Below are 12,080 nucleotides of genomic sequence, written 5' to 3'. Positions count from 1 at the left end.
TGAACTCTTCAATCTCTCTGCTTCAAGAGTAACAGGTGTATAACAAAACCTACTCAGTGGCAACATTAAGATAATATGAGATTGTGCCTGCCACAAGTAAGTGCTGGTCAAAAGTCAGCCACTAGGTGCTGACGTTATGCAAAACATCTTTACCAAGGCAAAGGGCCATCTATTCCAATTCTTAGCCTTCAGCAGCACTAAACAATCACACACACAAATAAATAAATAAATAGAAATGGAGAAAAGTTTCACATGTTAGCTGTGCCTTCATCTTCAGGTTTCTGTTTCCTGAAAAAACAAAGTGAGGCATGTGGGACAACAGACAACTGCTGTTTGGTGACAACTACTGTATGTGTGGTGCCTAACTCACATCTGTGATAACGAGAGAGCTTGTCCAGGGGAGTGACCTGGGGTCTCATCTAGGGAGCACTCAGGAGATATGAAATAGCTGCGCATCTTCACTTCCAGGGGCCTTGTGGGTCTGCAGCTCAGACTCCCGAGGTCGGAGCTGTGAGTTCTATTCTCTGCTCCATCCAGATGGGAGCAGGCGACCTTCCTACCCATGTTCATCTCAGTGATCTAAGAAGTCATAGTTGGGGACAGGTGGAGGAAGCTTAGCTCTCACAGAGTCAGAACAAACTGAAGCAAGACTGCGCCCTGCATGCAGCCTCTGCAGCTGAAGGCACAGGTTCCGCCTGACTCAATGATCAGCAGCACCTGTGGCACTGCACTGGGCAGACGATGTGCTCACATCACTTTTCAGAGGATTTTCCTCCTTCCTGTGGGGGCTGTTTGGGCATTTTGAGCTGGAAGGCCCAGCTCTCAGCTTGCTGGGAGCCTTCCTCTTGGCCCCCTTCACCTCTCAGCTTCAGACACCTGCCAATTCTGCATCCTCTTTGTAGAGAAGTGCCGCTCGACTCTAAATCTTCCTCTGCAGTCCTGGCATGTACTTCCTCAGGGAACAGCCATTTCTGTGACATCTGTCCTTCAGCAGGAGCTGCCTGGATGGGCATCCGTTGTCCACAGGACTCAGTTTCTGCAGGTGGAGCCAGTTGGGAACCACAGACTAGTCCAGGTGCCTCTGCCCTGGTCCTGCTCTCCCCTCCCCAGGAAGCCCCCTGTCTGTTTGGAAATTCTGCATCCGTGCATGTGGGTGTAGGCAGCACTTACTTTCTCTCTCGTGGTCTCTCTTGGCTTCAAAATTCTACCTTCCCCTGGACTCGTGACCTCACAGCTTCTCACCTTCCACAGCTTCCCTCACACCTGTGCTCACACCCACCCCACAGGAACTTACTCCCTTTTCTAAATTCATCTTTTCCTCCAAAATAACAAGAGGCATTTGTGTCCACAGGGGTTTTGAGAGTCTGGGGGTTTACTGGGACTTTTATGCCACCAGGTTTTTGACTGCTGTCTTAGTCAGCTCAGGCTGTTGTGACAAAATGCCTTAGACTGTGAGGCTTAACCAACGCAAATTTATTGCTCTCGTTTCTGGAGGCTGGCAGTCTAAGATCAGGGTGCCAGCACAGTCAGGTGCTGCAGAGTGTCCTTCCCCAGGTTGTAGATTCTCCTTGTGTCCCACCCAGGCAGAGAGAGGCCGGGCTCTGGTGTCTCTCCCTCCTCCTATTGGGGCACTAATCCCATCCTGCACACACTCAGATACCTGAACTTGGCATTGAAGCTTTACTGTGTGCCAGGCACTGTGCTGAGAACTTCGTGTGCATTGTGTCAATGAACTCTCATAACAAGCCTATGGAGTAAGTACTCCAAGAATCTTTTACAGGAAGGGAAACTGAGGCTTAGAGAAGCTAAGTAGCTTTTCTAGTCATGCAATTTTTAAACGGTAGAGCTCATACTCAGCCCAAAGTCAGTCTGTCTCCAGAGCCATGAGCTTAGACACTGCACTATAATGCTGCCAAATCTTATCCCCAACTCACCCTTATGAACAAATAGGACTTGTTCCTGGTTCGTACCGGAAGTTACAGACCCCAAAAAACTCACGGCTTCCTTATCTTTCTCACATGAAATTTAAAAATAGAGGACTAGAAATGGTCTTTTAGTTGGTAAATTGTCTTCGGCTCACAACTAACCAAGTACTCAAAGACAACAAAAACCAATAAAGAAGCCGCAACTCTCTTAATGGTGGGTCACGTCTTGTTCTCCTCCAGAAAATCCCCCAACTTGTCCAATATATTCCACTCACAACCCCTGTGCCCTTAAACCATTCTTCAGCTGTCTCTGGTGCTCAGGCCTCCTGACAGTCTCATCAGGGTTAAGGGAGAGAGGCGATGTTGACCCTACCCTCATCTTGTACAAGCCCAATGAACATATAGCTAAGGTCTCACATCTTCCAAATTTCTTTCCCGGAACTTTTCTGGTCACACTTGGTCACATCAGCCTTGGGGCACCAAACCACTAGAAATTCCAGTGCATGGGAAGACTTCTAGGGAGACTCTTTGGGCGTCCTTTGTGAGAAATTGCAGTTTAACACCTGCAGGACCATCTGCTCATAATGAGGTTGTTTAGAAATACCAGGACCTGGAAGAAGAGCCTAAGGAGAGGAACTCAGGGCTTAGGGGCAGTCAGTGCAGATGGCCAAAGCGAGCTGAACTGATGAACTACCCACCCACCTCCTATCCCAGCTGCTCAGTCCACCATGACGCAGCAAAGAAAGAGAAGATGACAAGAGCAGTTCTCTGCCTCCACCGTCCCTTGTGCATGCCCTTCTCCCCACCTTCTTCCCTTCACATTCACCAGGGAAAATGGTAACTGGGAGACTCTCTAGACTAGTGGCTGCTCTAAAAGTCCCCTATCTTCTGCTTTGTAAACATCAGAGTCTCATTCTGCATCACTTCATCCTTTGCCTTTTTAGGAAATGCTCTCCTCTATTGTACCTACAAATTAAACCTTCTGGGAAGGGCATTGGGAAGACAATCTATGTCTCTGTATAGACTGATATATTCACTGATCCTTCATACATACTGCTTTCCCTCACTCAGTGCCTTTCCGACCCTCAGCTGGAGCTTCTCTTCCAAGGATTCTTAGCTGCTGAAATAGTTTAGGGTTCTGGTTTGGGTTTTAATGAGACAGTACCTTTTCCTTTAACTCTCATATCAGCTTTCCCCTGGGCCAGTGGAAGAGATAAAGTCTACCTTCTCTGTTCCCTGCTCCACAAGATGGCATCAAATTCACTCTGTACATGGTTCTCAGGAAGACGCTAATTTGACCCCTCCTCCTTTCCCTCTGTCAACGCAAGCTCCCGGTAGAGTGCCGGAGACATGACACACCCTCCAAACCCACAGACCTCCCATGGAGCTGATCCATGGTTTCTTGGGGCCACACCCTTAGTTTTTCTCTCAACTCCCACAACATATACACATAGTCAACGCTGAGAAGATCACAACTTCATTACCTGTATCCTGCTTTGCTAACTGTTAATTTTCCAAAAGTCAGTGTCATGTTTGGTAATGAGAAAAGCTTTATCCAGAAAACCTCCAGCTCTGTGCACTTGGTGTTTACCTCCGTAGGCTTCATTTTCCTCATCAGTACAGAGCAGGTTCACCAGATGACATCTAAGGCCCCTTCTCCTCCAGTCATTTCAGATGCTGACACAGATTTTGAACTCTTGAGGTTCTACCCATCCTTCATCTCTTTGTCCCACATGGCACCAGGAGCACTCTAAGACAGGGATCCGCACCTGTGGCCTCAAGGACAAGCCCAGCTCCCTGCCTGCTTTTGGATGCTCCATGACCTAAGGATGGCTTTATGTTTTGTTGTGTTTTTTTTTAACTTTTTATTAAGATTATGATAGTTTACAACCTTGTGAAATTTCAGTTGTACATTATTGTCAATCATGTTGTAGGTACACCACCTCACCCTTTGTGCCCTCCCCCCATCCCCCATTTCCCCTGGTAACCACCAATCAGTTCTCTTTGTCTATATGTTTAACTTCCACTATGAGTGGAGTCATACAGAGTTCATCTTTCTCTATCTGGCTTATTTCACTTAACATAATACCCTCAAGGTCCATCCATGTTGTTGTGAATGGGACGATTTTATCCTTTTTTGTGGCTGAGTAGTATTCCATTGTATATATATACCACATCTTCTTTATCCAATCATCAGTTGATGGGCACTTAGGTTGCTTGCACGTCTTGGCTATTGTAAATAATGCTGCGATGAACATAGGGGTGCATGGGACTGCTGGAATTGCTGATTTCAGGTTCTTAGGATAGATACCCAGTAGTGGGATGGCTGGGTCATATGGTATTTCTATTTTTAATTTTTTGAGAAATCTCCATACTATTTTCCGTAGTGGCTGCACCAGTTTGCATTCCCACCAACAGTGTATGAGCGTTCGTTTTTCTCCACAACCTCTCTAACATTTGTCACTTTTTGGTTTGGTTATTTTTGCCATTCTAACAGGCATAAGGTGATATCTTAGTGTAGTTTTGATTTGCATTTCCCTGATGATTAGTGATGATGAGCATCTTTTCATGTGTCTATTGGCCATCCATATATCTTCTTTGGAGAAATGTCTGTTCATGTCCCCTACCCATCTTTCGATTGGGTTGTTTGGTTTTTTTGTTGTTGAGCTGGGTGAGTTCTTTATACATTATGGAGTTTAACACTTTGTCAGATATACAACTTGTAAATATTTTTTCCCAACCAATGGGTTGCTTTTTTGTTGCCTTGAAGAAGGTCTTTAGTCTAATGAAGTCCCTTTTGTTTATTCTTTCTATTGTTTCCCTTGTCTGAGGAGTTATGGTGTCTGAAAAGATCCTTTTGATACTGATGTCAAAGAGTGTACTGCCTATATTGTTTTCTAGAAGACTTATTGTTTCAGGTCTAATCTTTAGGTCTTTGATCCATTTTGAGTTTCTTTTTGTGAATGGTGAAAAAGAATGGTCAATTTTCATTCTTTTACATGTGGCTGTCCAGTTTTCCCAGCACCATTTGTTGAAGAGACTTTTTTTCTCCATTGTATGCCCTCAGCTCCTTTGTCGAAGGTTAGCTGTCCATAGATGTGTGGTTTTATTTCTTGGCTTTCAATTCTGTTCCATTGATCTGTGCACTGGTTTTTGTACCAGTACCATGCTGTTTTGATTACTGTAGCTTTGTAGTATGCTTTGAAGTCAGGGATTGTGATGCCTGCAGCTTTGTTCTTCTTTCTCAGGATTGCTTTAGCAATTCGGGGTCTTTTGCTGCCCCATATGAATTTTAGGATTCTTTGTTCAATTTCTGTAAAGAATGTCACTTATCTTCTGATTGGGATAGCATTGAATCTGTAGATTGCTTTAGGTAGTATGGACATTTTAACTATGTTTATTCTTCCAATCCATGTGCATGGAATGTCTTTCCATCTCTTTATGTCGTCATCAATTTCTTCCAGGAAAGTCCTGTAGTTTTTGTTGTATAGGTCTTTCACTTCCTTGGTTAAATTTACCCCAAGGTATTTTATTCTTTTTGTTGAGATTGTGAATGGGATTGAGTTCTTGAGTTCTTTTTCTGTTAGTTCGTTGTTAGAGTATAGAAATGCTACTAATTTATGTATGTTGATTTTATACCCTGCAACTTTGCTGTAGTTATTGATTATTTCTAATAGTTTTCCAATGGATTTTGGGGGGTTTTCTATATATAAGATCATGTTATCTGCAAACATTGAGAGTTGCACTTCTTCATTGCCTACTTGGATTCCTTTTATTTCTTTTTCCTGCCGAATTGCTCTGGCCAAAACCTCCAGTACTATTTTGAATAAGAGTGATGAGAGTGGACACCCTTGTCTTGTTCCTGTTCTCAGAGGGATGGCTTTCAGTTTTTGCCCATTGAGTATGATGTTGGCTGTGGGTTTGTCATATATGGCCTTTGTTATGTTGAGGTACTTTCCTTCTATACCCATTTTATTGAGAGGTTTTTTTAAATCATAAATGGATGTTGGATCTTATCAAATGTTTTCTCTGAATCTATTGAGATGATCATGTGGTTTTTGTTTCTCATTTTGTTAATGTAGTGTATCACATTGATTGACTTGCGGATGTTGAAACATCCCTGTGTCCCTGGTATAAATCCCACTTGATCATGGTGTCTAATCTTTTTAATGTACTGCTGTATTCGGTTTGCCAAAATTTTGTTGAGGACTTTTGCGTCTATGTTCATCAGTGATATTGGCCTGTAGTTTTCCATCTTTGTGTTGTCCTTGTCAGGTTTTGGGATCAGGGTGATGTTGGCTTCATAGAATGTGTTATGGAGTGCTCTGTCATCCTCAATTTTCTGGAATAGTTTGAGAAGGATAGGTATTAAATCGTCTTTGAATGTTTGGTAGAATTCTCCAGAGAAGCCGTCTGGTCCTGGACTTTTATTTTTGGGGAGGTTTTTGATTACTCTTTCAATTTCTTTACTTGTGATTGATCTGTTCAGATTCTCTCTTTCTTCCTGCTTCAGTTTTGGGAGGTTGTAAGAGTCTAAGAATTTATCCATTTCTTCTAGGTTGTTCAGTTTGTTGGCATAGAGTTTTTCATAGTATACTCTTATGATCTTTTGTATTTCTGTGGTGTCCGTTGTGATTTCTCCTCTCTCATTTCTAATTTTATTTATTTGAGTCTTTTCTCTTTTTTTCTTAGTGAGTCTGGCTAAGGGTTTGTCAATTTTCTTTATTTTTTCAAAGAACCAACTCTTTGTTTCATTGATCCTTTCTACTGTCTTTTTTGTTTCAATTTCATTTATTTCCACTGTAATTTTTATTATTTCCCTCCTTCTACTGACTTTGGGCTTTGTTTGTTCTTCTTTTTCTAATTCTGTTAGGTGTCATTTGAGATTGCTTATCTGAGATTTTTCTTGTTTATTGAGGTGAGCCTGTATTGCAATGAATTTCCCTCTTAGGACTGCTTTTGCTGTGTCGCAAATGAGTTGGTATGGCATGTTTTCATTTTCACTTGTCTCCAGATAGTATTTGATTTCTTCAATAATCCATTGTTTGTTCAGTAGCACGTTGTTTAGTCTCCACATTTTTGCCCGTTTCCCAGCTTTATTCTTGTAGTTCATTTCTAGTTTCATAGCATTATGATCGTAAAACATGCTTCCTATTATTTCAACCCTCTTGAATTTATTGATGCTTGCTTTGTTTCCCAAGATATGGTCTATCCTTGAGAATGTTTCATGCGCACTTGAGAAGAATGTGTAACCTGCTGTTTTTGGATGGAGTGTTCTATATATATTAAGTCCATCTGGTCTAATTTTTCATTTAATTCTATAATTTCCTTGTTGATTTTCTGTCTGGATGATCTATCAATTGGTGTTAATGGGGTGTTGAGGGCCCCTACTGTTATTGCATTGTTGTTGATGTCTCCTTTTAGTTTTGTTCATAGTTGCTTTACATATTTTGGTGCTCCTGTGTTGGGTGCATATATTTATAAGTGTTATGTTATCTTGGTGGAGTATCCCTTTTATCATTATAAACTGCCCCTCTTTGTCTCTCTTTATCTGTTTTGCTTTGAAGTCTACTTTGTCTGATATAAGTATGGCGACACCTGCTTTCTTATGTTCATTATTAGCTTGGAGTATAGTCTTCCATCCCTTCACTCTGAGTCTGTGTTTGTCTTGGGGCTGAGGTGTGTTTCCTGGAGGCAGCATATTTTTGGGTCTTGTTCTTTAATCCATCCTGCCACTCTGTGTCTTTTGACCAGAGAGTTCAATCCATTTACATTTAGAGTGATTATTGAAATGTGGGGGCGTAACGCTGCCATTTTATCGCTTGTTTTCCAGTTCTCCTGCATTTCCTTTGTTTCCTGTCCCATGATTTTTGGACTACCAGTTCAGGTAGGTAGATTTCTATATTGGCTTTCTTTTTATTTGTAATTTGTGTCTTTATTCTTGTTATTTGTTTAGTGCTTACCATGTAGTTTGTACAAAACATCTCATAGATGAGATAGTCCATTTTCTGATAGCCTCTTATTTCCTTAGATTAAGCCGTTCCATCCCTCTCCTCTTCCCCTTCTAGGTTGTTATTGTCAGATTTTTTTTCTTCCTTCTTGTGTTGTGAGTTTGTGGTTAAAATGACAAGATTATATTTATTCTTGGTGTTTCCTTCCTTTTATCTTTAATGTTATGCTTAGCCTTTGCTAGCCTGCTCTGATGGAGAGCTTCAAGTTTCTGATTTTGTCTTTCTACTTATCTCCTTAGCTCTGGGTTTTGTAGCCCCTTTCCTTTTTTTGATTTTTCAGGCGTAATGGTCTTCCTGAACACTTCTTGTAGGGTAGGTCTTGTGGTGATGAACTCACTTAAATTTTGTTTATCTGGGAAAGTTTTTATTTCTCCATCATATTTGAAGGATATTTTCTCTGGATAGTGTATTCTTGGCTGTAAGTTTTTGTCCTTCAGAGTTTTGAATATATTGTTCCACTCTCTCTAGCCTGTAAGGTATCTGCTGAGAAATCTGCTGACAGCCTTATGGGGGTTCCTTTGTAGGTTATTTTCTTCTGCCTTGCTGCCCTTAGTATTTTCTCTTTGTCATTGACTTTTGCGAGCTTCACTACTATATGCCTTGAGGTTGGTCTTTTAACATTGATAAAGTTTGGAGATCTATTAGCTTCTGTCACATGGAGTCCCATCTCTCTCCCCAGGTTTGGGAATTTCTCAGCCATTATTTCTTTGAACAAGCTTTCTGCCCCCTTCTCCTTCTCTTCTCCCTCTGGAATACCTATAATCCTTATGTTTTATTTCCTAATTGAGTCAGATATTTCTCGGAGAGTTTCTTCATTTGTTTTTAGTCTTAGTTCTCTCTCCTCCTCTATATGCAGCATTTCGATATTCCTATCCTCCAGATTGCTAATTCTTTCTTCCATATTATCGACCCTACTGTTCAGAAAGTCCAGATTTTTCTTAATCTCCTCCATTGTGTTCTTCATCTCCAATATTTCTCATTGGTTCTTCTTTATAGTATCAACCTCTTTGGTGACATAGCTCCAGAACTCATTGGGTTGTCTATCTGTATTCTCTTTTATCTCATTGAGTTTTTTAATGATGGCTATTTTGAATCCATTGTCATTTAAGTTATAGATTTCAGTATCTTTGGGATTGTTTTCTGGGTACTTTGTCATTTTCCTTCTGTTCTGGAGATTTAATGTATTTTTTTCATACTGCTTGATGGCTTGGGTTTGTGCCTCTACATGGAGATAGAGTTTAGTTACTGCTTCCACTTGCTTCTACTGGAGGGGGGGGGGGGGGGGCGAGCAGCTGTGTAATCTGCACTGACCAAGATCCCTGTCAGCTGTTGCTGACCTGACCTGGGCCCCTCCTCATGGTCACAGTGGCCCTGTGGAATCTCTTGTCAGCTGTGGGGGCAATCACAAGGGAGCCTCAGGTTGTTGGTGCCTACTGTCACAGACCACCTAGAAACACTGCCTCCTTAGGGTCTGCAGTGGTGTTATGGGCTTTCACAGTGGCTGGGAGCAGGTTCACCTAGATTTGCGGCTCTGTCACCATCAGGGACCACAAGATCTCACTTGTCCACTATGGGCCACAGCAGAGATATGGTTATCTACTGCAGTATGTGGTTAGCTCACCCAGCTGTTCTACTTCTGCCTCAGTGCCTTCTAGCCTTGTGATTGCTGGGCAGGGCCTCTCCACTAACACTGTGCAGAGGCTTTCCCTGTGGCTGCTGTGGGACTATGGATTTTCCCCCTGGACCACGGAGCAGGCTTGCTGGGACTCCAACCTGCCACCGCCCACTCACACAGACTCACTTGGTCTCCCTTGTCCCCTCTGGGCCACAGCAGAAGTTTGTGAGTCAGAGGCAGCTGGTGGGTTGCTGCGCCATCAGGGATCCTCCTGCCCCGGGGCCTCCCAATATTCTGAATGCTGGACAGGGCCTCTCCACTAATGCTGAGTAGAGAATTTCCCTGCAGCTGCTGTGGGGTCATGGATTTTCCCACTGGGCTAAGGGGCAATCATGGGGGGCTTAGGTAGGGCTGTAGTCACCCGTTTCCACCATCACTCCACCGATGCACACACACACCTGCCCTTGGGGCCATGGTGATGCTATGTGTGTGTACGCTGCTAGAAAGTTGCTAGCAGGTACTAGGCTGTCTGGGCATCAGAGACTTTTCACCTATCTCCACCTCCTCCTGGGGGGAAGTCCATCCAACTTCCGATGTATAGCAGCATGGGTTTTTCAGGCATCCTGAGATGCTGTGTGGATATCCTTTTTTGACCAATGAATGTCCAATTAGTTGTAGTTAGAAGAAGGAGAGACAAAGAAAACTGCTCACTCCACCATGTTGCTGATGTCACTGATCTTACGTTTTTTAAAGGTTGGAAAAATTCAGCAGGAGAATAATATTTGGTGACATGTGAAAACTTTAGGACATTCAAATTTTAGTGTCCATGTATAAAGTGCTGTTAGGACTCAGCCAAGCTCATGCATTTACATGTATTCTGTGGTGGCATTTGGGCTGCAAATGGCTGAGTTGAATACATACAACAGAGACCATATAGCCAGCAGAGCCTAAAATATTTACTCTCTGCTTCATTTGAGAGAAAGTTTTCCTATCCCAGCTCCAATCTCTAACTTTTGGAAGGGAAGGCAGTTTTGTGAACTTTGGAGACAGAGTGTCCGGGTGGGAATCTGCTTCCATTCCTTTGGGAACCTATTACACTTCTCTAGGCTTTAGTTCCCTCAACTATAAAATGGCAATAATATTAGTAGCTCCCTCACAGAGCTGTGAGTCAAATGATACAATGCATGCAAAAGTACTGCTTTGTATCTATGCAACTGATGATTGATATTTTCGGTATTACTATTGGCTACTTCACCTGAAGATACAAATGCCAAGAGCAGACACAATCACAAGAACTGGATATATTTTACTGAGATTGAACAACTTTGGTAACAAAATGCAGCTTGGGGTGAACTATTTAAAAATCATTCATACGTTCATGGATGAAAAGTGGGTATTCATTGTGCCAGAATTAGATCCCATATGCACTCTACTTCTTTCTAAAGAGAATTCCACCACCATCCGGCTCACTTTACTCCAAGATTTTCCTGTCAAAACTCAAGCCAGTGCTTTTCTGGACCACCGCAGGGAAGAAACTAAGATGGAATATGAGCAGCCTATTTGCCCCTTAGGAAGAGGCAGAACTGAGAAGACTGAAGTAAGCAGCCTTGGGGGAAAAGGTAGCGGCATGAATGAGCTAATGGGTATAGCAGGCACTGTTGGTGCCGTGTCCACATCCTGCTCTCAGCACTCCCTCTCCATCCCAAAGGCTGCTCACAGCCAACACCTACCCACTCTGTGCCTGAGACCTCTTTTCTGGCCTTTGGAGCACACGCAACCCACACACAAGACAAGTCAGAAATGCCCATGGGAAAGACAAGAGGGGCCTTGAGTGTGCAGCAGCTTGTTCCTTGTGAACAGTGAGGCACCCAGTCAGGTTTTGAGAGCCTGCCTTCCCCAACGCTCTACTCCAGCTCGAAGTGTATACCACTCAACCACTGGGACTCATCTCCCAAAACATAGAGCAGGCAACTGTGCACAACAGGCTGACTTTTCTCATTGAGTAATTGTCAGAAAAGCCCTGGCTCCACAGAAAAGCTGAGCATCATGGAGAGATGAAGAGGCTGGAGAAGAGCCCCCTTTACACTTGGGCTTGGGAAAGAAGTCTTCAATGCCAGTGGTACTCTGGAAGGTGGTGAGTGGAAGAGGAAATTGACCTTCATGGACTGAAGGTGGGCCCTGCCCCCCCACCCCCTGCATGTACATGGGGTACGACTCCATCCTCTTTACAACATTGCTCAGGGCGCCTGACTAACAAACACCTTCTCCTGTTGTTGGATTTGTAGATTGGACTTTGCAGATATGAGAGAACGAAGCAGTTATGATGGAGCCCCTCCTGATTCCTCTTCATCCATCACCTTCAGGAATTCCTTCATCTGCCAGTTAGTTACTTCCCTCTGAAAAATTCTAAGTTCCCAGTTTTCCAGTAGAAATTCTGAGAAATCCAGAAATTGACCTCTCTCTGCAGTCAATTCCAACGGTCAGTTATGTTCCAGAAGCTGGGCTGGGCTGATAGACAGTTTTGCTCAG

This window comes from Equus caballus, chromosome 7, assembly GCF_041296265.1.
Source record: "Equus caballus isolate H_3958 breed thoroughbred chromosome 7, TB-T2T, whole genome shotgun sequence".
Classification (NCBI taxonomy): Eukaryota; Metazoa; Chordata; class Mammalia; order Perissodactyla; family Equidae; genus Equus; species Equus caballus.
This window is presented reverse-complemented; position numbering follows the sequence as displayed.